This window comes from Pteropus medius, unplaced genomic scaffold (genome assembly GCF_902729225.1).
Source record: "Pteropus medius unplaced genomic scaffold, Ma_sr-lr_union100, whole genome shotgun sequence".
In the NCBI taxonomy this organism is placed as follows: Eukaryota; Metazoa; Chordata; class Mammalia; order Chiroptera; family Pteropodidae; genus Pteropus; species Pteropus medius.
In genome coordinates, this window is record NW_024350319.1 from 1,360,779 (window position 1) to 1,387,621 (window position 26,843).

The following is a 26,843-nucleotide window of genomic DNA, read 5'->3' on the forward strand; positions in this document are numbered from 1 at the left end:
GGTCTGTCAGGGTTTGTCCATTTTAGAAGCTGACACTTCCCTGCTTGTAAGATGACACATGAAAGGGATAGTGGTTCCATGAGTTACTCTTGAAATGGTAATGTAGGTGTTATACTATGAGCCTGTCCTTGAAAAGTCAAGGGTAAGTTGAATGTCAGCAAATTAAACGAACTTACTAAGGAAATCCATGGCAAATTTTTCTACAAGCAAAGATGGCCTCCCCAATGAGTTTTTGCATTTTCAATCAGTTAGCAGATACTTACTGAACACCTCTTACTTGGCTGGCACTGTGCTAGGCCTGGCAAACATGATGAGTATTGTTTTTACCTACCAGAGTTACTCAAAATACTTGAATTATAAATAGACAAATAATAGTCTTAGGCTAACAGATAGTCAAATAATAGAACTTGTTACATCAATTCTAAAACGGTTTTTAAAATATATTAGCATTTATGCCATCTCGAAGCATCTTAAAATTGATAGTATGTCATGTGTATCCTACTTTATTAGTAGTATATTTTTCTTTTTTTAATGCTGTGACTTAAAATGGATGATTTCTTAGATTTGATGAAATACAGTATTTGAATAAGGCTTTAGTGTTTATTATGTGCTTTCATGAACCTTATTTCATTTAATTCTTCTGTGAGGGAGGAAGCGTAGTCTCCTCAACTTTATAGAGAGGGAATGAAGCTATGAGTGGTAAACAGAAAATAGAAAACTTGCTTGTGGCAGTTCAAGAACTCAAACAGTTGTATTTTTTTTTCCTCCAAAGCTAGTGATTTTCCACCATGCCTTGAGGCCTTTTTTTTTATTTGTATACACACATATTGATACACATACACATATGTGAACACAATAGAGATCAAGCTTTTTTTTTTAAAGCTAGAAACTTGCTTTTAATGAAAATAAATATTTTTTTTCCTTCTAGTGATTAAAACTAGGCCAAAGAGTAGCCAAGTATTACTTTTCAGGAGCACAGCATACAAATTTCTCTAAGCCAGGTGGTTATAGAACAAGACTGCCTATTGGGAAGCCACAGTAATTGCAAACTTTCCAGGTTTCATTGAGCAGAACATGCCATGTAGGTAGGAAAGCAAGAGCAATTCCCATGGGATGCCCAAACCGTTTTCCACTGGCCATTTTTTGGTCAGATACAAGGAAAGACCCACACATCCTTCAGCTTTCACTTTGATCACTGGAATCGGCTCTTTAGACTGTTGCAGTAACCAACACATGATCAGAAAGATGGGAGTTTGTAGCTAACTGCTTGCTAATAGTGTGAGCTTGGGCAGGTTACTTAACCTCTCCAAGTCTGCCTCAAAGTAAGGATAATAACTTCGCAAGTTGTTGGAAAAGTGAGAGTTAAGGTAGTTAAGGTACCTGGCAAATGATAAGTAGGCAATGGCAGTTATTTTTGTTACCACTAGAGCTTCAAGGAGGCACAGATTTCAGGGTATTGAGCTATCTTAAAATATATATTCTTCTTGGAACATTTGTCCTATCTTCTGGGAAACCTAGCCCTCCGTCAGACACCAGGAGCAGACAACTTCATTTCTCAGGAATATTGTAGGAATAGTTGAGATTTTCTTCTGTTAAATATTACTAGCTCAGTCAATTTTTTTCAGCATACTTCTTTTCTCTCTTGTGTATTGCTCTATGTGTAACTCTTGACAGCTGCCACTATTTATGTGTGCATTCTATAGGAAAACCTTGATTAATTGGGACTTAGCCACTGGAATACCTAAATGGTCATAGTTTTTCCCTCTGGGCTTCATTTGTAGGAGGAAGAGGAAAATGACAACTAAGTTTTGAGAAGGATGGGAAGATCCTGTAATTTAACATTTTCAAATTTGTTAGAAAGAGAATAATTATCAAGGCCACTCAGCTGATTAATAATAGAATCAGGAGAGAATTCCCAGCCTATTGCTCATTCTTCTGGACCGTGACCTAAAGATGTGGCTTTTGTCTTTTGTCTTGCTTTTGTTACTCCTCTGGCTTTGCCACTACATGGCAGGTCTCAAATTCAAATGCCTGCAAGGCCGATGGATAGTGGGAATGAATGCGACAGGCTGGGTATCATACACTGGGAAGCAATGATCTGTGGCACTTAAACTGGAGCCTGTTTACCTTCTGTGAAGGCATCTAAGCTAAAATAAAAAAGTACGGAATGAACAAAACATGTCTGGGGGCCAGATATGGCCTGTTGGTCTCATTTTGGGTGCCTTGTACCAACTGTAACCACAGGCCTTATTTAGGAAGGAGATACTGTCTGAATTATGTACCTGAGGCATGTTGCCAAAGAAAGTTTCAATACTGTTCATTGATTTATATTAGCTAAAGCAGAAAACTGAAGAAGTGCATTTTAGAAACCCGATCATAATACATTTTTCAACAGAGAGAACAGAGCAGAAGCTCTGCCCCTATTTACGGTCTGGTTAGCCAGAATTCTTTGTTGTCCAATTATCCAAGTGAATTCAAATGTCACAGTGTATAAGACATTCACAATTGGAAATAGTAAGACCTCTCAGTACTGTAGGTTCTGCCGTATGTAGACATCTAAACATTTAATACTGGGACCCATAGTGAGAAATACATTTATATCATTATTGAGTAGAAATATACACATTCACCACACAAATCCAAAACAATATTTCAAGAAACAGTATCTTGGTATGTGCCCCAGACTGATGCTTTCTGACATATTTCATTTTTATTAAAATAGTGGTCATGAATTGCTAAGTTTATTTTACAGTCCACCAGTCGACCACAACATGCAGTTTCAAAAAAAATTACTAGACCAGGTGATGCAAATACATTTTTATTTGTTTGTTTGTTTAGTAGATATTTACTAAATCTCTACTGAGTATGAAGTGCTCTTTTGAGTATCATGGGGGTTACAGACACAAACACAAAACATGGATTTTTGTCCTCGAGGAGTCCAAAATCTAATAGGAAAGATATGCATGACAATATCTAAAGACTCAAGGCAGAATGATCACTTCACATTTTACATAATGCTTTTATATTACCATACAATCATAACGATAACAAATCTCTTAAGTGGGCAGGGCAGATTTTAGCCTGATTTTACTGATAGGAAATTACATTTTTAAAAAAGTGACATCCATATAAAAATAGAACAATAATAGTGAATATAGATAGCATTTGTTAAGCACTTACTATATTTAGGTGCTGATTTAATTCTTACTGAAATCTTATTCTGATGGTAGTAGTAGTATGCTCATTTTACAGAGGAGAAAAGGCAAAGAGGTTAAGTAACTTGCCCAAGGTCATAGAGGTAAAAGTCCAAGGAGCTGGGATTCAATCCTAGGGAATATGGTGCCAGGACCTCAAACTTAACCAATATGTTATAGTTCCTGGAAATAAAAAAGCACAGATCATAATCCCATGTAGGTTGTGGCAGATTTTTTTTCCTACCCTACCACAAAAGTTGTGTGACATCTGCTGTGCCTGGAGATTATTTTGTGGATGGAGGAGATGGGGAGAAGTAGAGCCTGGCTCCTGAACGTTCCTCATTGTGGATAATCTTCACCAAGTAGTGACTGAAATCAGCAATAAAAAGGCAAAGGGAAATAGTGCTCACCCATAAAGAGGCCATTTAATCCTTTGGCTCTGCCTCATATGTGATGTGGTATTCTTGAGATAAGACAAATTATTGAGCAATCTTGATCTTGGAAGAAACAGGAGAGTGTGGCTCTAAACGTTCACCTGGGATTTTACCAGTGCTGCCTCCCTTCTCAAGTGCAAGTTCTCATTCAGAATCACACAGATAAGTTTCCATTAGTATAGTACTGGAAAATAAATAGTACTCAACCTTTGTTGAGCTCCTCCCATGCAAGGAACTAGAATTGTCAAGCACTGAGAATAGCGCTGTGCCCAAGCCAGATTAATAATAGTAATAATAAAGAACATTTGTTAAGTACTAATTTAAATCTTCAACTATGTAATAGTGGTATTTTATTTTGCTCTATTTTATAGAGTAGAAGAGCGAGACCTTCATAGATAAGCAAAAACTATAAATTTAATCTTTAGGATAGTAAAGAAAATTTTGGTGTTGAAATTGGTGTATATTCCAATTTAAGCCTCCAACTAGTTTTTAGACTGTTGTAAATTAATCTAGCTATTGTAGTCTCCTGCCCTAATGTTCTTTATATCTCTAATTTTGTAAAGTTATTAATAGTTATTCTGAATGATTTTATTTGTTAAATTAAGAGCAAAGATAAAAAAAATAAAATGGTCCTTCTAACCCATTCATGTTTTTCTTTAAATTTGCAAACTGGGGAAATAGATATCTAAAAATACAAAGGCATATGTTTCATCTAAATTTCTTCCAGCAATATGTCTGAAACTCTGAAAACAGTTGAGCAAAAATAGCTGAGAGTGTTCTTTTTGAAAATAATTTTTACTTTTCAAAAGTGTCTTCTCTAAATTCTCTTAATCCATTGATTTTAAGTCCACAATTTGTCAAATCACATGGTGGACACTAGGTATATACTCTGTGGGTTAGTAATGAATTAAAATATTTATTTACTAGACTTTGCAGACAGAGTATTGCTCTTGTCAAGTAAGTAAAAGAGCTCAACCTAACAAATTTGGAAAGTTGAAAGTAAAACATTTGTTTAAAATTTTATTACAATTTTAACCAACCCCGCTCAAGTTGTTTGATGTTATAAATGAACATTAACTGTGATTTGTGGTTCAGGTGCAGTTAGGAAGGCAACTGGCCAGGGAATTAGGTCTTCCCAGAGGCCCTGGTGTGATCTAGAAGATAGCACACTTGGCCTCTACTGATTCACCCTCTTCCTACAAGAATTTGTGTTTGAGTGATCTTTGAACAGGAAATGTCATTGTCTCAATCCAATTAATTTATTTTATGTAGACCTAAGTAGAGCTGGAGCTTCTAGGAAACTCTTTGGATCCCAAATAATTTGGACTGAAGTCTCTTTGATGCTATAGTTTGATTTTGTGTCCTTAGACGATCAGAATCATAACAGCAAGAGGAAGCTATGAAAAGTGAGAAGGCGGCAAAGCTGGCTTTGTGTATTGCCTTAAGCAAATTTTACACATGTGCCTTTTTCTTGTTTTGGTGATGAAACTCTGTCAGATGACTTTTGATTCAAGCTTCTCAGTCATTCCAAGTCCTAGTAGGGAAAAGTATCATTTTAAACCAAGATTTTTACCTGGCCTCTACTTAAAATGATGAGAATGAGGAGTACTTCTGCAGTCTTATTTCAAGTGAAAATGAACATTTGGTAATTACATTTTGGGACTTAGAGTTGTATCCAAGTTTTATAAGGCTTGATACTTATATAATGTTGGGGTCCTCTTTAAGAATAGGAAATCACAAGTGTAAAATTATGTACACAGACTTGAAAGGGGCTTCTGTAAAAAGGGGGACCTGACCATTGAACTTCATTACCTTCGTGATAAATTCTCCTCTGATAATGAGTAACCGCTTTCTTTGCCCAAAATTATGAAAGAAAAAAGGGCGAGGGAAAGAAAATCCTTGTTTTACTTGCTTCTCAACCATCTCCTCAAGCCAGCTGAGTGGTTTGGTCCTTTTGCCGGGTCCCAAGGTAAATGATGTTAGATGTGAAATTGCACCTGATTTCACCTTGCTCTTCATCTCTCTCCCCAATTTATTCTTTCAACAAATAGCTACTAAACAGTTACATATGCTCAGTAGGTGGAATAGACCCTAGTTGCCTCCTAGCGTCAGAATAGCCAGCTTTTTAGGGATCATCTCCATTATGGGAAATGTGCAAAATACTGCTGTTTCTTTCTATCCTACGTACATATACCCTGGCTTAACACGCGTTTTTCCCCCGCCCCCCCTCCTCCTGTTCCATTGAGTTACAAGTCAGCCCTCTAGGATAGTAACCGTCGGGGTGGCTTTGACTTGCTGAATCTTCCAGTAAATATAGGCCAAGTTATACGAAATGGGCGTGTCCGGATCTTACCAAGAAAGCCCCTCATCCCGAAGCTTACTAGTCGTAGACACCCGGCCCCTTTCTTCTTTACCTCACACACAAAAACACCCTCTAACAGGGTCGTAGTAGTCCCCTCCCCCTCCCACCCCGCCCCCTTTTCCTCCTTCAGCCCACCTCTCCGAGAATCTCCTTTCCCTACTCCCTCTCTTTTTTTCCCTCCCCGTGGGCCAGCCACGCTTGGAGCTGCCCTGCGCGGCAGGGAGACGCGGCGACACCTATAGGATTGCTTCCGGGCACTCCTCAGCCAGAGGGTGGCTGGCCCGAAGCCTGGAGCTCGGCAGGGCAGGCGGCTCCGGGGCGGCGGCACCAGAACGCGCGCACCCGCCGGCTCGCCCCCTCCCACCTTCTCACCCTCCCTCTTTCCTTCTCTCCCTCCCGTGCGCTCGGTGCCCAGAGCCGCGCTCTGCCCAGGGCGGTGGCTTTGCCGCGCCCCATAAAGCTCCTCTACGGTGCCCGCTCCCTTCTTCCCTTCTCTTTGCGTCATGTCGGGCACCTGATTTTTTTTTTTTCTTTAAATTTCTCCCTTAGCCTTTTCCACCCTCCACCTCCCCGATTCGTCTCTCAGGTTGATTTTTTTCCTCTTTGGGCTTGCCCATGAGCCTCCTCGGGAGCTACCGGAAAAAGACCAGCAACGATGGTTATGAATCCTTGCAGCTGGTGGACAGTAACGGGGACTTAAGTGCGGGGAGTGGCGCGGGTGGCGTGAAACAGAGAGTGAATGTCGGGGCGGCGGCGCGGAGTCCCGCCCGGCAGCCTCTGGACCGCGCCAGCACCATGGACAGCTCAGGTAGCCCTGCTGGCGGGGAGCACGGGGCTGAACTGCGCGCGGCCCTCCAGATGCGGCCCAGTTTACAAACCCGAGGCGCCCACCCCAGCCAAGGCGCTCCCACCCTAGCCCTAGCCAGGGAGAGGCCAGGATAGAGGCGAAGGCATCTAATACTACCAGGGTGTCGCGTCTCTAATTTCTCTAGTCCAGGGAGCTAGGAAACGTTAGATCAGTCCGGAGGCCCAGTGACCCTAGCGAGCACCTCTTAATCTCGTTAGGCTGGTGAATACACCAGCTGGGGGCAGAGGGGAGGGGTGACAAGATGGGAGGGGATGGCACGAAGAGCGGCTGGGAAGGAGGGCGGGGAGAGGCAGCTGCTTTCACTACCCAGCTTCAGAAGAGGCGGAGAGGTGAAGGAGCAAGTGCGTTGATTGTTTTTGAAGCCTGCAAGACAGTATTTATTCCAATTATTCTCGTAATGCTGATGTTACTTGGAATTGTGTCAAGCTCTGCCTCTTCTCAACTTTGCTGTCTGCTAGGGTTAATGCTGTCTCTTGAGCAGTTTTTACCTGGGATCTAGAGCCCTTTTACACAGCTTTTATGATTTGCACAATGAAAGTTATTTCATCTGTTGTTGGCTTTGATCTTATTTGTCTTTATCCTTTTGCATTGAATGTATTAATATTTCATAAAACTTTACATGCAAGGAAAATGGAAATGCCTCTAAACTTTTGTATCTGGGCTTGGAACTGTTTTAGCAAGTTGGATTTCTTTCTTGAAAATGCTTTTTTAGCGATTTCCATAGCAAAACAGTATTTAACATATTCATGTTAGACCAGGAGTATTATAGCTGTTTGCTTACCTTTTCAAGGAACCAGGATCTGAGGATTGTTTACACAGAGATAATTCACAATTAGAGTGCTCACTGGTTTGTTCTACATTGATAACTTCAATATTGGACATCTGAGGACTCCAGAGGAAAGATTCATGTTGAGCTGTTTGGGAAGTAATGAAAGTAAACTGAATTTAATTCCTGTACTTTGCAAGCAAATGCTTGCTTCTGCTAATTGTGTAATGGCTCTCCCTGGGCTACCATTTTGTATTTTCTTCATCCATATGTGAGATGAAATATCGTCCACAGATGTTCAAGTGTCCTGGCCTGAAAATGAATTTTACCCATGCGAGCTCTTAGTGAAGTTAAATAAGGTATTGGTGGGATGTTCTCTCAGTACCAGTTTAGATTAAAGCTAAAATAGGACTAATGACTTCAGGGGCATTGGTTTTGATGTTGTACGCAGTTGTTTGATTTATGGTTTTTGAAATCTGTGATATATCAAAGTCCAAACCATTTTTGACTAGATGTGATCTCCTTTAAATCCTAAGATTCATATACCCCAAATGATGCCACTGTAATTGTTTTTGGAACATAGTGGGCATGTAAGCAAATAACTGAAATGAAAACAAACAGTTTCCAAATGAATGTAGAGGAGTCCACTTCAGGGAAATGAAAGAAATATTAAATTTTGTGTATTTTCATCTTTCCTAGGGATTTTTAAGAATTAGAATTTTTAAAAGAATGTCACTTTCTAGAATAAATTTAGCACATATTTCCTGACCTTGTTATATGCCAGGCACTGTGCTGGGCACTGTGGGAAACTGATTTCTAGGAGGCGGTCATTTAATATAGGGGTAGTAACTCAAACACAGAGCGGCCTATGGTAAATCCTGGGTTTTTGAAGATTCTCCTTTTCCCTGTCAGAGTTTTTCGATGGGTTTAAAGAAGAACAATGAATCGCTTTGATAAACTATTGTAGTGGGAAAGCATTCTTATTAAAAATATTGTTATCTCTAAAGTGCTATCGCTAGGAGTTGAATCTTCAACTTTATCAAACTAGCACTATATGAAGAGGTTGTAGGAGTCCCCCCCACTTCCCTTTCCAGTTCGAGGAATGTTGTAGCTTTGTTGTGGCAGTACTGTGTATCTTATGACTATTTTGATGGATATTTGCACTTGAGAATGCAGCTGGTGAGGATGTATGTTGTTTGTTTGGTTTGAATGAGGGATTGGGCCCTGAGAGTGGCATTTCTTTTATAGGGTAGCAAGTTTCATTGACTGGTGCAACTGTATTTATCTTGTCTAATTATAGTTCTTCTAAGATTCTCAAAGAGTGTCCTTGTGTAGCGTAAACGTATCCATTTGTTTAAGATTTTTAATTAAACTCATGGATCATTTCTAAAGCATGCCTATTCATTCAACTGATTGTACTGTGACATGCTGAATAGGATAGGTGGTTCATGGGACTTTTGCTCTTACAGAAATGTTTATGAATTGAAAAATGTGCCATGGTCCCTCTAGAGAATTTAAAGCTTAGTCCTAAAAATACCTATGTGTGTATAGCTATTTATAATAGATAGAACACTTGAACACTAATCTTATTTCATTTCCTCAGAATTCTATTAGTTAGAGTAAGCAGCATATGTCTGTGCCTAGGGATTTGGGATCAAACCTCTGCACTATTGTTACTAGCTGTAAAACCTAGAAAATGTTTAAGCCTGTTCCCCATTATAAAAGGAGAATCATAATAGGGCTTTATTTAGTTTGAGGCTTAAAACAACGAGAGAAGATATTTGTAATTTTTCTTCACATTACTGTCTATGCCCTTCCAATCAAATGAAGACACTTATTCTTAGAGATGGCAGGCGACTTGCTCAAGGTAAAAAAGAGTTACTTAGTGACAGCCAGATTCAGGTCTCTGACTTTAAGGTCTAAATTTTTTCCCATTGAACTAAACTGTCTTTGTTTGTAGGCATAATATCAACTGATTGTTGAAATGGAAGCAGTATTATCTACTTTTATTTTCCCCTCTGTTTTTAGATGAAAAAGTGACAGATGTTCAGAGAAGTGTAATGACTTGCTAAGTCACCAGACTCTCAAATGGTAGAATCAGCCCCTAGCTGGATATATCTTGCAGAGCTCTCTACCTGTTCTGGCTCACTTTCTCTTCATTTGAATTATTTGCTAGGAAAGACTGCCATTCAGAAGCGCTTCTCTCATATCTCAAATGACACTGCAGCTATCCCAATTCTCTTGTGTGCATTTTATCTTCCATAGAAAGTAGAATCCACACAAGCAGAACTCCTAGTCTTGAGTCACTAAGGTATTCCACCATTAGGCTTTACTTATTAAGTTCATAGTGACAAGCCATAAAAAGTAGTCCAATTAAAAGCATAAGGATAATGAAGAGTGCTAAAATACTTTCCTGTTTAATATAAATCTGATTGGAAACAAAAATTATCTTTAACAAATACTATTCTAGGTAGTGTTTAAGCACAGCATCCACATTATGAATCTGGGTTTCACATTATGAAATTTGTATTTGGATAGCTTCATACATCACTGAAATATAAGCATATATGTACTAATACTACTTACTTAGGAATACCTGCCCCCGTAAGGGTCTTGTAGCTTAAAGGTAAAGTTGATTTATCTAACTTTTCTAATGCGTGGCTAAAATATGAATGTTTCTGGGTAACCATTTAAGGATGCCCCTCTGCCAAATTTCAAATGCTTGGTGACTGCCAGGTTTTATAGACTTAGAAGGGGAATCTTTGAACCAAGCTGCTGAAAGATGGCCATGTAGCCTGTGATATACACCATCTGTAATGGAGCTATCTCCACCTTCTGAGGCAGTACCTTTGGACTGTTCTCGTTGGTGCACAGTTCTTTCTTTTATTTAGGTAAAATCAGCCTTTCAGTCCTCTAGATACAAAATCAATCCAATCTTTTGTCCACATGGCAACCCTTTGTAAATTGGAGAACAAATCCTGTTTCTCCTCTTAGCCCAGTTCTTTTCTCTTAGCCCAGTTTTCTTCTCTTCTAGGCTAACCAAACCCAGGTTCTTCACCTTTTTTTCCTACATAAATTGATTTTCATATAATTGTCCTAAGCTTTCAGAATTTTTTTTTACTTTATATAACAAGTTTTTTTTAACATTAGTTTTATTATACAAGTTTTCCATGCTTGTTGTAAAAAAAGAATTAAAGATTACAGAAAGGAATACAATGAAAAATATAAAAATGTACCCTCTTCCCTCCCTGATTCTTAGGCTCTTGCCTCAGATATAACCCTTATCGAAAGTGTGTGTAGTTATGTATGTGTGTGTGTATAAGATTAAAATTATAATAAAGTGCAAATTCAAAGTTGTAACCACGTACATTTATATATATATACATTGTTTAATAACACTTAGTAATAAAAATAGATACATTTTAGTGATTACAATCTGACATTGTGCTAAACATTGTACATATAGTGTCTTATTTAATCTGCATAAGAATTCTTTAAGGTAGATGATAGTTACTTTCCTCTTTTAGTTGAATAAACCATGCACAGAGAGGTTAAGCCTGAGTTTATCACAGGCTCTACTCATTGAATAAAATGTCATAGAGAAATGCCCATAAGATTGCAAGCAAAGAATTTAGTAGTGAATATTTTTATTTGCTTCTTTTCCTGAGGTAAAGAGAAATAGGAGTGTCTGAGATAGATAACAAATGAGTACAGTTGTTTTTCACTTTGAATCTTATCCAATGAGACAAACATCTCTGTGGAATTAAATATAACATAAAGCATTTAAAAATGCTGGAAATGAGGGAAACAGAGAAAAATCAGTATTGAATAAGACTGATTAAATTCTGATGCGACACTAAGAGAATATAATTGGCACAGTTTTAGAAATTTATGAAACAATGGCTTCAATAAAATGAGTCCCTACTGCTCTCAGGATTAAAGTCCAGGATATTCTTAACTGAACATCAGAAGTCCATTCTGGGTTTTCTATAAGCCAGCCCAACAGAAATTCTTGTTCTTTCTTCACTGGTAGGTCCCCTCCCCCCACTCCATCTCTATGATGCTTTTGCAAACACTGTTCCCTTCATCTTAGGCCAGCAATTCCCATAGCCATTTAGATGTCCACTTTTCCGGGTTATCTCCTACTTATTCTTTAGGACCAGCTTCACTATTCTTAAAAGCTGTAGGTTGCATGAGATGACCATTCTCCATGCCCTTCTGGCAGCCCCTATGTCCCTGTCTTAGCCGTAATCACATTGAGTTGTGATATGTTGTCTGGCCTGTCTCTCCCTCTAGACTGTAAGTAAAGTTCAGAGCAAAGCTGTGTCTTATTCACCTTTGTGTTCCTGTCACTGCTTGGTATTTATTAGGAACTTGATAAATACTCATTGAATCAATGAAAATGTGAACAGATTTTGAATTTTTAAAAAGGACATTTATAATGAAATATGGCCATCCAAACCTAAAAATAATCATACAACTAGATTTAAACAGAAATGAGGCTGGAAAGAGACTTGAAAGAGAGAAAACTTTGCAAAAAGCTAGACCAATTCAATAATGAGCATATTTCATATGCAAGGACACTAGAGGGGAGAGAAAGATGATTAATACATAGTCCCAGACCCCCCAGAGTTTTCTACTAAGGAAATGTTAAGAAATAATTAGCTTACCAAAAGACTGCTTTCTTGACCAAAAAATGCAATCTGTTGTATGATTCATCATCCAGGTTACTTTTTTCAGCAGAAAAAAAGAAACACTAAATGTATACAAGTTTTTTATAGACTAACACTAGATGACTTTTATCTGTAGATCTGTGTGTTTCTTCATCATTATCACAAAGTTTGACTCTTAGCTATTTTCAGGTTTAATATTAAAAGTTCTTTGTATCACCTTTGGCTATCGCAGTTGTATATTAGCTTTGTGGTGACTTACTACTTTTTATAACCTGTACTCACCATCCTGAATTCTTTTTGGAAAGAATCTATAATTTTGAGGTGGATTGAAGAATCCTGGAGTTTAGGTGTGCATTTTCTTATGGGCAAAACTTGTAACTCAGGAAAAAACTAAATTGTAGTTGTTGTATTGTATATTAAACAACATCTCTTGAAATTTACTTGGAAGCTTTTGACAGAATAGCTCAATGTCTGAGGAGTGAGTCCGTCACGGTCCAAAGAATTAAAAAGTATTATGACATGTGCCAAGAGATCAGGCAGTTTCTACTACCTTTAATTGCTTTACCTGCCATAGTCTAGATCTGAAATATCTTTTTATTTCAATAATGCATAAAGCATAATCTTTAAAGATAGTAGGTATCAAAATTAAAATTCAACTGTGTGGTGTTAACAATGTGAATAATCTCACCAAGGGAGCAATCAGATGACCCAGTGCCTTCTGTGCAGTGCTGGGTTTGCATGTGCAGAAAATTACTGTTGGTGCATTGCAGAGTAGTGCTCTACCTGGTAGTTGGTGAGTTTGTCTGCCGTATGTTGTAAGCCACTTCTTGATTCTAGAAATGTAATGCCATGAAAGAAGTGCACGTTAGAATTGGGTATATTTGACAACTGACAGGGTGAATAAGTGTGACAATAATAGATATGTAAAGTGGTACGGGGGTGCAGAAGAAGGAGCCATAATTTCAACCAGGAGGACTAAGGAAGGCCACAGTGGAAAGTGATGTTTGAGCTAGAAGTTGGTAGGTGGAGGAGGAAAGGAAAATTGTTTGGGGCTGAGGGCTGAGGGCTAAGGCATGGTGGCATCATCTTGCATGGTGTGTTGACAGAACTGCCTTTAGGCCTAGAAACTGGAGCCCATGTGGATGGGAAGTGCTGTAGTGGATGGCGCCAGGCAGAGAGATTGAACCCAGGTCAGGGTGAGCCTGTTGCAGAGGTTGGACTGTATCCTGTAGGAGTGGGAGGGTGCTGAAGATTTTGGGGAGGAGGGAGAGAAGGCGGGGCTGACTTGTCCAATAGGCATAGTACCTAGGGACCACACTAATTTTAAGGCCCACGAAAATGTTTTAATTTTAACTTCTTTTAAAAAACAGAATTTAAAAAAAACGTGAGGGTAATAGGAATTCATCTTCATACCAATGCAATCAAAACATAATTTTTTTTTTTTTTTTAAATAGGGGAATGGGCACTTGAAAACAGGAGAGGAGGGAGTATTTCCAGTGTTGGCCAGAAGTGGAAAATGTGACCAACTGGTTTTCTGCACCGCAGAAATCCACTATGAGCACACTGTGGAAGAGATGAATATACTATCAGTTTAGCACGAGGTTTCACCAGGCTTTCAGGTTTTTGATAGGCTGCCCGTTAGGCTGTACAGATCTTCAGAGGAGCGCTGTGGAGAGGGTGGGAGGCAGGAGCAGGGCCTGTTTTTTTGCCTTGCGGAGGGGTAAGGTAATCAGCGGAAATGCTAGAACTGAAGCTCTGTGGCCCTGGGCTGAGTCCAGGCCTGAGGCCAGAGGCCAGGATGGTATAGGGTAGCCAGCCTGCCCTGTGCCCGTTCTCACTGGGCAAGCCTCTGGTTCTTTGCCTGGTGATAGAGGCACAGGAAGAAAGCTCAAACACTGGAGAAATTTGGAAGATAATTATTGACGCAAGAATTCTCGGTCTCTATGGAAACAGACAAGTGCCTGAAAAAATACCCTGACCCCAGGACTGCCTTACACCAGCATTTGGCCACTTGAGCATTGCAGCAAAATCTTAGCAGGAGAACATTTCTCATTTCTCCCTGCCCTTTATTCTTCTTGTCACTTTCTCCCTCTTCTGCAGTCCTCCTCTCCTCTCTTTCTCTTCCATCTTCAACTTCCTGTCTCTCCTCCTCTGTCTCTGCTACTCTTCAGCTCCTTTCTTCTCTTTCCTTTTGCCCTTTCCTGTGTGGGTCTTCTCTCCTCCCCTGCCAGTGAGTCAGCATATTTGGGAGACTTGCAGCTCCATGCCATAGGAAGGTGTATGGAGGACTGTGGTTTTGGGGGTTGTGTGTGGGTGTGTGTATGACTTAGATCCCAGCCTGCTGCATATGGTCTAATAGGTGTCAACACTGTTGTCACTTTCCAATTTGAATAACTGTATCTGACCTACCTAAAATTTCGCTTAACTTTTTCAATTAGCAAAGTTTCCACGTTGAGAGACTTTGTGATGAGAGGTTTCATAAGCTTCCATCCCAGAGGTGGCTGCATTTCATTCAAATGAAGGAAAGAATTTTACTTACTAATTCACAACTAGGGTGTGCAAGACTATAGCTCACCATTTCCCCCTCCTCGCCTCCCCTATCTCACCCCTGTAGGAAAGCAGATCTTTCTCTTCCCCTCCCTTTTGCTGAAGCCTTGATAAATTGCTCATTTTCAACTGTTCCAAGTCCAATTTTCAGATCACATTGAGCATTGCGGGTATTGGAGAACCATGAGTAAGAAACCCCAGATATAAACTCTGGCTTTGTCATTTACAAATTGTGACCTAGGGCCAGTAATTCAAATGAGAAAAATCATACTGACCCTGCCTGTTTCACAAGTGAGGTGAAATGTGAGAACGTAGATGAAAGCATTTTGCAGTGAATAATTTTATTCTCTCCTTTGCACAAATGCCTCCTGACCTTCTACTATGTGCTAGCTCTGTTCTAGGCACCAGGATACAGCAGAGGATGAGACAAATAAGACCTCAGCACTTATGAGCTTATATTATAGTGTGGAAGACATACCATAAACCAATAAATAAAGATAAGGGAGTATATGGTATGCTAAATGCTATCAGAGGCTAAAGTGAGGAGAGAATAATTCAGGGTGCTGGTGGAGTTAATATTTGTGCTGACACCTGAAGAAACAGAAGTAGACAGAAAAAAAAAAGAGCTAGTTGTAGAGCAAGTATTTCGAGTACTAGATACAGTAAATGTGCAAAGGCCTGGAAGAGGGGGAAAGCTTTGCAGAAAGGAGTAGCTAACTGGTGTGTCTGACACTTAGTGAACTTGAGAGAATGACAACAAAGGAAGTCTGAGTTGTGTTGTTTTTTTAAATTAATATCTTTTGGTGACATTGGCTAACGAAATCCAGTAAGTTTCAGGTGTACAATTCAACAGTAAGGCATATGTATACATATTGCATTGTGTGTTCACTGCCCATAGTTAATATTTGACCCCTTTATCCCATCTGCTTCCCCCCTCCCCCACTACTCTCTGGTAACCACTGGTCTATTGTCCATGTCCATGAGTCTGTTTGTTGCCTTTAAGTTTATATCCCACATATAAGGATATCATGTGATTTTCAACTTTTTCTGTCTAGTTTATTTTGCTTTGTGTGATTATCTCGAGGTCCATCCATGTTGTCGCAAATGGCAATATTTCATCTCTTCTTATGGCTGAGGAATATTCCATTGTATATATGTACCACAGCTTCTTTATCCAATCATCAGTTGCTTCCATGTCCTGGCCACTGTGAATAATGCTGCTATGAACACTGGTGTGTAAATATCTTTTTGGATATTTGTTTTCAAGTCTTTAGGATAAATACCCAGTAGAGGGACTGCTGGATCACATGGTAGATCAATTCTTAGTTTTTTGAGGAACCTCCATACTGTTTTCCATAGTGGTTGTACCAATTTGCAGTCCCACCAGCAGTGTATGAGGGTTCTTTTTTCTCCACATCCTCTCCAACATTTGTTATTACTTGTCCTGTTGATTAGAGCCATTTTAACAGGTGCAAGATGATATTTCATTTTGTTTTAGATTTGTATTTCCCTAATAGCTAGTGATGTTGAGCATCTTTTCATATGTTTGTTGGCCATTTGTATGTCTTATTGGGAGAAGTGTCTGTTCAGGTCCTCTGCCCATTTTTTAATTGGATTGCTTTTTTGTTGTTATTGCGTTGTGTGAGTTCTTTATATATTTTGGATATTAGGCCCTTATCGAAGGCTTGAAAATATATTTTCCCATTCAGATAGTTGTCTCTTTACCTTGTTGATGGTTTCTTTTGCTGTGCAGAGCTTTTTAATTTGATGTAGTTCCTTTAATTTATTTTTGCTTTTACTTCCCTTGCCTTTGAGGTCAAATTCATAAAATCCTCTTTAAGTCTAAGGCCCATAATTTTAGTTCCTATGTTTTTTTCAATGCAATTTATTGTTTCAGGTCTTATATTCAGGTTCTTAATCCATTTTAAACTAATTTTGGTGTGCGGTGCTAGACAACAGTCTAGTTTCATTCTTTTGCAGGTGGCTTTCCAGTTTTTCCAACACTGTTTATTAAAGAGGCTTTCCTTTCTCCATTGTATGTTTTTGGCTCTTTTGTCGAAAATTATTTGCCTATAATAATGGGTTTACTTCTGGACTCTCGATTCTGTTCCACTGGTCCGTGTGTCTGTTTTTCTGCCAATACCATGCTGTTTTGATTATTGTTGCTTTGTAGTATAATTTGAAGTTAGGCAGATGAGTTGTATTTTAAAGAGAACATTTTGGCTGCTTGCACTGAGAAAAAATTGGAGGTGGCTTCATAGGTACTCCAAATTGTAGGCAAGATTTATATAGCATGGATGAAGTCAGCAACTGTACTGTTCAACATTCATAGTCAGCCTTTTTTTTCCCCCCAAGTTCAAGTGAACTAACATTTTCATAGCATCTTAGTTTTGGCAACATGCTTTTTTATATCCTATCATATTTAGTTCTTACAGTTATCCAGTGACGTAGGTGACATCAACAAAATGTTTTAGAGATAAGAAGCTCTGTTAAATTCAATGAGCTGATACACAGCTAAGCCAGCAGCATGGCCCAGGTCCTCTGACATATTGGAGAGTGACAGAGATTGCAAAGGAGAATAGTTGAGATCTTGAGCACCCTATAACTAAGAAGTATCAGCCACTTCAGGAGGAGATAAGCTGTAGGGATCGAATGGGGAAAATTGGGTTTTAACTGCCAGAGAAATTAGCTTAGTATACCTTGAAAAGTATAGCAGGAGTTTACTTTAATTACTGGTCTTAAAATCCAGCTATTAATTCCCCCTAACAGGGTGGGAGCTGGCTTTGTCTCTGAGTGTGCCAGGAAATAACTGTCTCCATTATGCCTCTTACTGGTACACAAAGCCTGTGAGCCTTTCACACACTGTCCTGTTTTGCAGTTGTAACAGAAGACAGTTCTGTTTCATATGTTGCTTTGTTTTCAAGCCATTGGGTGAGCACTGGGCTTCTACTATCTTAAAAACCCAAAACAAAGCAAAACCCTGTTTTTGCTTATAGCAGTGATGCATATTCATGAAAAAAATTTAAACAAAACAAAATTCAGAGAGTTGTATGAAAATGAAAATAAAAGTCCACTTTCTTTCTCTCCAGCTTTTAGTCCTACTCTCTACATATAATTAATATAAATGTTTTTTGTATATACAGAATTTTCTATGCATATGCAAGCTTATATGCAACCACATAGACATCAGGTGATTCCTGCACACCACACAGCATATGCACACATTCATATATAATATATACCTGTATGTCCTGGACTCCTTTTATATATGCTGTGATATAACCTGGTTTTTACTTAACTATGTCTTGGATAACTTTCCACATTAGTACCTAGAGATATACCTCATTTTCTCTAATGACTAATCCCACTGTCCCAGCTCCTCTATTGATAGGTAGTATATATCTTTGAACATATGTTTTTGTAAATTGCATATGTGGGATAAATTCTTAGAAGTCAAATTGCTAGGAGAAAGAGCATATGCATTTCTTGTTATGATAGATCTTGCCAGATTGCTGTCTTAGAACCTGTACCAACTTAAGTTTCTGCTATCAGTGTCTGAGACAACTCGTTTTCCCACATCCTTACTAAGCTGCGTATTATCAAACTCCTTTATTTTTGACAGTCCCATAAGAGAGAACTAGTGATCATGGTTCATTTAAAACTGGCATTAAATGTTGAAACGTCAATCAGTTATTTTTGTCATTGGAGATGGGTTATTATTTTTATTACATAGGTAATATATATTTAGGACAAACAATGTAGAAAATGCATAAAATCACAAAGAAAAAGAAAAACGGATAAACTTGTTTTCCACGGATGACCGTTGTTAACAGTTTGGAATATGTCCTTTTGTCTCTTATCTGTGTGTAAAGTACAAGTAAAAAGATTTTCTGTTACCTTCTTGACTCTCCATTCATTGTGACAACTATTTTTCTTGTAGATTACTGTAATACAGGAATGGAGAAAGCACTGGAGTTGGAGCTAGCGGTTGTTCTAGATTCAAGTTTTGATATCACTGACTAGCTTCGTAACTTTGGGCAAGTCATTTTACTCCTCTGAGCCCCTCTGTAAAACCAATAAGGCCTTTCTCATCATATTGTTAGGAAAATCAAATGGGATAAGGTATGGAAAAGTGCCTAGTGCATTTCCTGCTCTATAGTAGATGCTTAATAAGTGTTGGCTGTATCAAGAGGTTGAAACTAAGAGAATATTTTATTAAGTTGGGAGATATTTTATTATCCTGAGGTTTCTTCAAGGTGATCAATTTATTCTTTTTATTTTGTGAGGTTCTGAATATTTCCTTTGTTACATTTATTCTGGGATTGTTCATAAACTTTCAAGCAATTTGTGGTCACCATGTAGTTCTCATAACTCTAAGATATTTATCACCAGTACTCTCGACTGAGGGTGTCAACAGGATGGATATCTGGTTCTCTGGACAGCCTAGTTTAAGGAGAATTTTGAGAGTGGAGGATGAAACATAAGAAGTTTCCAAGGATGAAAGGGAACAAGCATTTATATTCTAAGTATGATTACTCATTATTTGTTTTTCTCTGTCTTAATTTTTTCCCCAGTGTTTCTGCAAAAGCTACTTCATGTAAAGCAGGGATTCTCAGTGATGGACTATTTTATGCTCTCCCCAACCCCCCTGACATTTGCCAATGTCTGGAGACATTTTTGGTTGTCACAGTTGACAGTGGTGGGGTTTGTTACTGGCATCTAGTGGGTAGAGGTTGAGTGCTCTAAACATCCTGCAATGCACAAGGCATCTCCACACAATAAAGAGTTATCTGGCCCAAAATATCAACAGTGAGAAGGCTGAGAAACCCTGATATAAAAGGAATAGAATATACTGATTATGAGTTGAAGTAGCAAACGTGGTAAAGTGTGGGTCCACAGCCCATCAAGCTGATAGTACTGGCCAGAGCTACAAATTAAACTATACCTAAGAGAAGTTTCTTCCTGGCTTCAAGGAAGTCCTTTGCTTTTTAGGGAGATGGTGTTGAAAAGGACTAAGTTATAAAATGGTTCTGTTTGGCTAGACTTACTACCTGGAGGCAGCCAAAGGCCTAGAAAGTTCAAGTTCATGTCTCAGTTTCTATGGAATCCAAGATAGACTTCCTTTGTTCATTCAAGCATTTATTCATTCAGCAAGCACTATTAAGTGACTATGAGCCCAAGTACTGTGCTGTGAGTTTTTTTGTTTTTTTTTTAAATAAAAAGCCATGGTATTCACCCTAGAGGAGCTTGGAAGACAAGATTACGTGGTTATGAACTCAGATCTGAATCTGTGTTTTCCAGCCTCAAATCCTGTCTCTACCACTTGTAATTTATATAATTCGGGTCCTCATTTTAAAATGAGATAAAGAATATCTATCTCACGTGATCATTGTGATGATTAAATGTTGATAGTCATAGAATGTTCTGAACAGTGTCTAGTTCAGTAAAATTTTAGTTGTTTTCATTATTTTTATTTTACTGCTATTACTAGATTCTTGGAGCTCTATAGATTAGCTAATTCAGGGTTTTCAAATTTGACTAGTGCTGGATTCCTTTTCTCAATAAAGCCTTACCCAGACTGACAATATATGAAATGTATGAAAACAGAGTAACTCTGGTTAAAGTAAGGTTGGGAGGCTGAACACTGCTTTCTTGGGGCAACTCACTTTTCTATTCCCAAAAGTGGTTTCTTGTGCAACCTGCAAAACCTGGGGCTGTGTAGGATCCAGCCTGACAACCACTGATCTCATTCACTCATTCATTTTAAGAACAAGGAAATTGAGGTATATAGAGAGAAAGTGATTTAAAGGAAGGATAAGGGAAGTACATGAATAACTCTGATGTACATGTGTCAAACACAGGAATGATGCCATATGCAGAATTTCAGAGAAGGCAGAGACAGACTCTTTTTTGGTTAGGTTGTATTTAGGGCTGGCCTTGAAAGATGGATAGAATTTGAGCATTTCAGATAATATCATAAAGAATATTTTCAGAGGAAGAAATAGAATGATAAAGGGATAGAGAAAAAAGCATCGGAGTCTTTACCCACATCTCAGTAAATTATCTTTGGTTGCAAGTAATAAAAGCCTATTTTAAAACATTTTAATAGAAAACCAAAGGAAGGAAGTTATTATAAAGTCCCAGGGTCCTAGGGTCAGAGAGTGGAACCTGGTCTTGTTTAGTCCTGGAACTCCAGAACTGAGAGCCTACTGATAGCACCACCCCCCTGCCCTACCTCCCCCAGTGTTTCATGGTTCTTGTTTTGCTCTCCTGTGCATTTACTTCATCCTTTATTCTCTCTCTGTTGATAAGCCTTCTTGTCTTCTCTGTGTCCATGGCTTCCCCAAAGTTCCCAAGTTTACATGTCACTAATTCAAGCAGTCAGTCTTCACTGGTCATCTGTTTTTGAACCCCAAACTCTGAATTCCAGCAAGAGGGTATTCAGTTGGCTTAATAGGTGTTACTTGTGTACATCTTATCCAATAGCTGTAGCGAGAGTGGGGGATGTGAGGAGCCTGTCTTGTCCTATCAACGTGGTTGGCAAAGCCCTACTGAAACGTGAAAAGGGAACAGACTGACCCTCAACTTACTCCTTTACTATCAGTCTAGACAGGTGTTCGTGTATCTATAACAAAGTATGAGATGCATAATATGGGTGAGAAGTAACTTAGTGGGTTGATGAAGGCTTTTCTGAAGAGGAACACTGGTGTTAGCTCTGAGGCGGAGGCAAGATTTTCTCAGGTGGAGAAGTGGAGAAGTAGATGAGAGAGGACATTCTCAGTAGGGGCTGACTGGAGAGGTAGAACATTGACTGTTGTAGCAACAGTGAACAACTGAATATACGTGCCAGTAACTACAGTCTTTCATTCATATAACAAATATTTATTGAGGACTTGCCAGGAGGAGGGTATGTTTATGGGGGAAAAAACAAAATTAAAATAGTTAAATTACTTTCTCAGTGTCACAGAGAATAGGAATATGACCCATATCTAGAATGTTTCAGTCTTAAAAAATACTTTTCTCTATAGTTTCTTCATTTATGCTTTTTCTTCTTGATTTTACAAGGTCAAAAATGACTTAGAGCAAGGTTGGAGGCTCACGGCTTGTGTATGTGTGTATTTTAAATAGCTGTTGAAATAGTGCATTGTCCTTACTTCACAAACTGAGAATAGGCACACAGTTTTCATAATTATAAAATGATTTAGTTGTGGGTATACGTTTGTTTTAGGGGGATTGTTTGGTCAGATAATTTCTAAGATTCTTTCTAATCATAACATTTTAGTATTTGGCCACCTGTTCTCTTTCATCTCATAAATGTTGGCAACCAGATTTCATTTATCGTAGAATTATTTATAATAGGAAAAGATGTGATGCTACCTAAAATGTTCCAAAACTGGAGGTTGGTTCAGATAATTATGACATACCTATATGATATTACTAAGTAGCCATCAAAAAAATGTTCAATGAATTTTTAACACACTGGGAAGATCTTTGAAATATAAAATTTTTAAATAACAAGAAACAAGCTGTATGCTGAATTAAACTATATAACTACACACATATTTATTTATTCACACAGGAAAATCATTGTAAAGATCTATATTAGTCTAAGAACAAAGGAACTGCATCAAAATATTGTAGAAGGATATTTGTATAGTAGGATGCCAGTAATTCTAACATTTTATGTTTTGCTACAGTTTTAATAATGAATTTACATTTCACAACTACAGTTTTATAAAACTATATTTTTTCTGTAGCTACTTTTCTGACTGTAATTCTTATTGAAATAATTATAGAGTCACATGTAGTTGTAAGAAACAATACAGGAAGATCCTTGTAAACTTTGCTTATTTCTCCCAGTAGTAATATTTTTCAAAACTCTAGCGTAATATCACATTCAGGGTATGAACCCCAAGTTGAAGGGACAGGTCTTACATCCTGTTTGCTGAGTCTGAGTTCAGGTCAGAAAAAATACATGGTGACTAAATTGGCAAAGGCTGTTATCTCTGCACTCTATCTTGCTGTCAGCGGTGCTCCTTAGGATATTTTACTTTGCATGAGGAAACTGAGGTGCAGAGATATAACAAGACTTAACTACCTGTGGTAGGGTTGGGATTTGACTCCATGTCGGTCTGATGCCAAGCTGGAAATCTTAATTTGCCCGCTACCTCATGTTCGTTATTTTCCTGGGTGTGAACTCTGTTTCCTAATGTTTGGAGTCTCTCAGCATATGCTGAGACCTGGTCCCAGGCCTACATTTGCATACAAATATTAATCACTAGGCATTCTGTGAAGAAACCATGTCTCTGTGATCAAGTCTCTTTTCCAACCCCCAATCAGGCTATGTAGACCTCAGGAGAGGTACTTGAAACCTGGATATTTCAGAATAACAAATATTCATCAAATTGTGGGATGGCGCTGGGGGCTGCTTTTAGAGCTGGTGGGAGGGTATACCTTTCTGAATGTGTAGCATTTACAGTAGGATATTCGGGAGAATGAGAAGGAATCAAACACACAAAGAACCAGAAAGAGGATCCTAATAGAAGGAATAAGAAAAGCAAATGCCCTGAGTGGGGAAAATGGAAAAGAGGCAAGAGATAAACTAATACCACGTTTGAGCCTTAAAATCTTAGAGTTTGTTTGTTACAGATGGAGAGACAGAAGCTCATTGTCAGTTACCCCCAATCCATGCCCAGTGGAGAATCAGCGGCTTTTTTTGGACAGACCTCAGAGATGCTGGGGTAACGCCTTTCTGCTTGTCAAACTCTCCTTTGCTTAGGTATCTTTGGAAGAGTGACCAACAGTTTCCTTGATGAATCATTGGTCTCTTTCACTTCACCAAACTCACCTTTGAAAGTGGTTGCATTGACAATGTTCCTTTCAGAATTCTTTCGAGATCTCCCAGCGGCTTTGAAGCTAAGAAAGCAGCGATCTTTTTTATATTAGCAATGGTTTCGAAAACTGTTTAGCTCACTCTTTCCTCTTAAAATGCATTCAGGCACTTAAAGAGCTGGAAATCAGATGACTATATCAGAGTGTCAGACCTGGAATTGATAGAAAATTGGAGGATACTCAGAGGATGTACTGTTGGCAGATGGGCCGAGCTGCTCTGAAAACAATGGCAGATTCTTTTATTTATAGTTACTGGAGTCTCACAGATGTGCATCAACTGGCAACAGTCCATCAGTCACTGGCAGATTTGCACATGGTTCCAGTTTGGGTACTTGAGTTCTTAATCTGATTTTAATTTTGCTATTCATTTTGAGGCTTGTGACGTACCAAGAGGTTCTTAAAACAAACAAACAAACAAACAAACAAAAGAACATGAGTCCACTAATTGTGGGAATTTAATCATACAATTTGGACTTATTTATTATTTGCCCAGGTTCAGCAGAGATCCCTTTGATGTACTTCCAAAACAATAAAAATAACAGCTTGGTGAAGTAAACTGGCTCTTAGGTGGAGAACTGAAGTTCTAGGATGAGCTTTATCATCTAATGACATTGCTCTTTGGCATTGGCCATGAGTACAAACTGTCAGTGCTTTATTTTTAGTTTACACAGTTCTTCCATGAACATCATTTTACTTTACTTTTACAGCTGCCTTATGAGCTGAGTATAATTATCTTCATTTTATGGCTGAGGAGACTGAGGCTCAAAAGGGGAAAGTGACTTGCCCAAGGTCACAGCCTAGCCAGCAGGTGACAGAATCAGGACTCCAACCCAGATGTTGTTGTAACTGTAGTCATAACTCCTGTGAAACATAGTAGCTTTAAAATATTAAAAAGCGTCAATGTCATCTTTATGACTATGACTTGGGGATTTTCCCCGCCTGAGTATTGTCTTCAAAAATTTAAGGAAATAACTGCAATTCTGTTCCATACTAACCCTAATAATGCTTTCTATAATGCCCCTGAGTCCAGAATTTCTCAGGACTATTCGATTTTTGTCCAAGCTTCACTCTTAATATTACCTTGTACTTGATTATATCATATTGAATGTAAATCCTGGAGAATCATTAAGGATTTGTAGGTGGTTTGCATGACCTTTTTAAAGAAGAAGCATAGATGATGCAGGCACTCTGGAAAACAATATGGCTGTTCCTCAAAAAATTAAAAGTAGAACACATTATGACCCAGCAGTTCCACTTCTGGGTATTTATATGAAGAAATCCAAAACATTAATTCTAGAAGATATATGCACCCCTGTGTTCACTGTAGCATTATTTACAATAACCAAGGTATGGAAGCAACCTAATTGTCCATCAAATAATGAATGAATAAAGCAGATATGGTGTGTGTATATATGTATATATACACACACCATATATATATATATGTATATATATATAAAATGTTACTCAGCTATACAAAAAAATGAAATCTTACCATTTGTGACAACGTGGATAGACCTGTAGGCTATTATGATAAGTGAAATAGAGAAAGGCAAATACCATATGATTTCACATACCTGTAGAATTTAAAAAACAAAATAAATGAACAAACAAAACAGAAACAACTCAGATACAGAGAACATTTTGATGGTTGCTAGATGGGAGAGGGGTTGGGGATGGGTGAAAAGGTAAATGGATTAAGAAGTACAAATTGCCAGTTATAAAAATAGTCATGGGGATGTAAAGTACTGCACAGGGAATATAGTCAATAATATAGTAATAACTATGTGTGGTGTCAGATGAGTACTAGACTTATGAAGTGATCACTTTGTAAATTATATAAATGTCTAATCACTATATTGTAAACCTGAAACCAGTGTAATATTGTGTAATTGAAAAATAAATTTAAAAATTAACTGTAATTGAAAAATAAATTTTAAAAAGAAGCATAGATATGAATAGAAGTAAATAAAAAATTATTTCACAAAGTAATCGAGGCTTCAGCTATGTCCATATCTGATTCACTCATAAGAAATACTTTTGAAGATATATTTCGAGTCTCTTGGACTAAACAGTTGAGGACAAGATGGCAGTTTTGTTGTTAGGTTAATTTAACTATCTCTGCTTTGGGAGAGGGACATGACAAAACCATATCAAAAGAAAAAGAAAACTCTCAAATGAGATTATACTTGCAGAATTTTCTAGGCAGACATGAACAAGTATCAGATGTAATCATATTTGACACAAGAACTAAGAGAACATAAACTACAAAACCCTTAAGCCTGACAGCCTCTGGCAAGGTGGTAAATAATGCGAGGTCTTTTAGAATGGCTTTTCTGGGGATAAAACACAAAATGTAATATGTGTAACACATGCAGTATTGCTGCTGGTGAGGAGACAACAAAAATGCTCTTGAGACATCCAAAGAAACTTATGAAAGAATATGCAAAGTTCCAGAAGAAGTGAGATTGTGGACTGTTAGGAGAACCGTGGTGGTCCCTGGGACGGGAATAGAAAGCAAGAGGGTGGGGAGGCACATGGGAAGTGAGACCGTACAGGTGCACAGCTCCCAAGTCATTCAAGGCCTTTTAAACCCTGCTACCTGGAGCACTTAAAAGTTTCTAAGAAGGGGAGCGATATGATTAAATTTGCGTTTTTAACAACATCCCTCTGGGGAGGACTAGAAGAGTTCCAACTGACTTTGAGGAGATCAGTGTGCAGGACAGTTACGAGACTGGAGGTGCAAGTAGACTGAACTAAGGTACTAGCTATTAGTGGATGTGTAGAAAGGTGGGATGGATTTAAAAGGCCTATAGGAACAGTGGGAGGAGACAAGGTTACTCTTGGATTTCTTCGTGTCACCTGTTCTTACCCCATAACCTCCTATGCCGTAAAACCTTTGATGCCATTAGGGCTTTCATGGCCAATCAACAAGAGAGATTTGTTGATCCTTGAACAGAGTCTCTCTCTCACCAAGTTGCTAATGCCCTTGGAGCATTTTTATTTAAAGAATCTTGTGGGCAAATGATTGCCTTTTTTGTGTGTATGTGCATATCTCTTTATGCAAGGACAGTTTATTCTAATCCAAGAGGAGGCAACTCTCTTAA

General features: G+C 38.4%; 1 protein-coding gene across 3 annotated transcripts in view; it reads left to right on the forward strand.

Annotated features, from left to right (window-relative positions):
- The window catches only part of DNAJC6 (DnaJ heat shock protein family (Hsp40) member C6), a 127,081-nt gene that overhangs the window by 37,532 nt on the left and 62,706 nt on the right, over positions 1-26,843 (forward strand). The window lies entirely within an intron of this gene.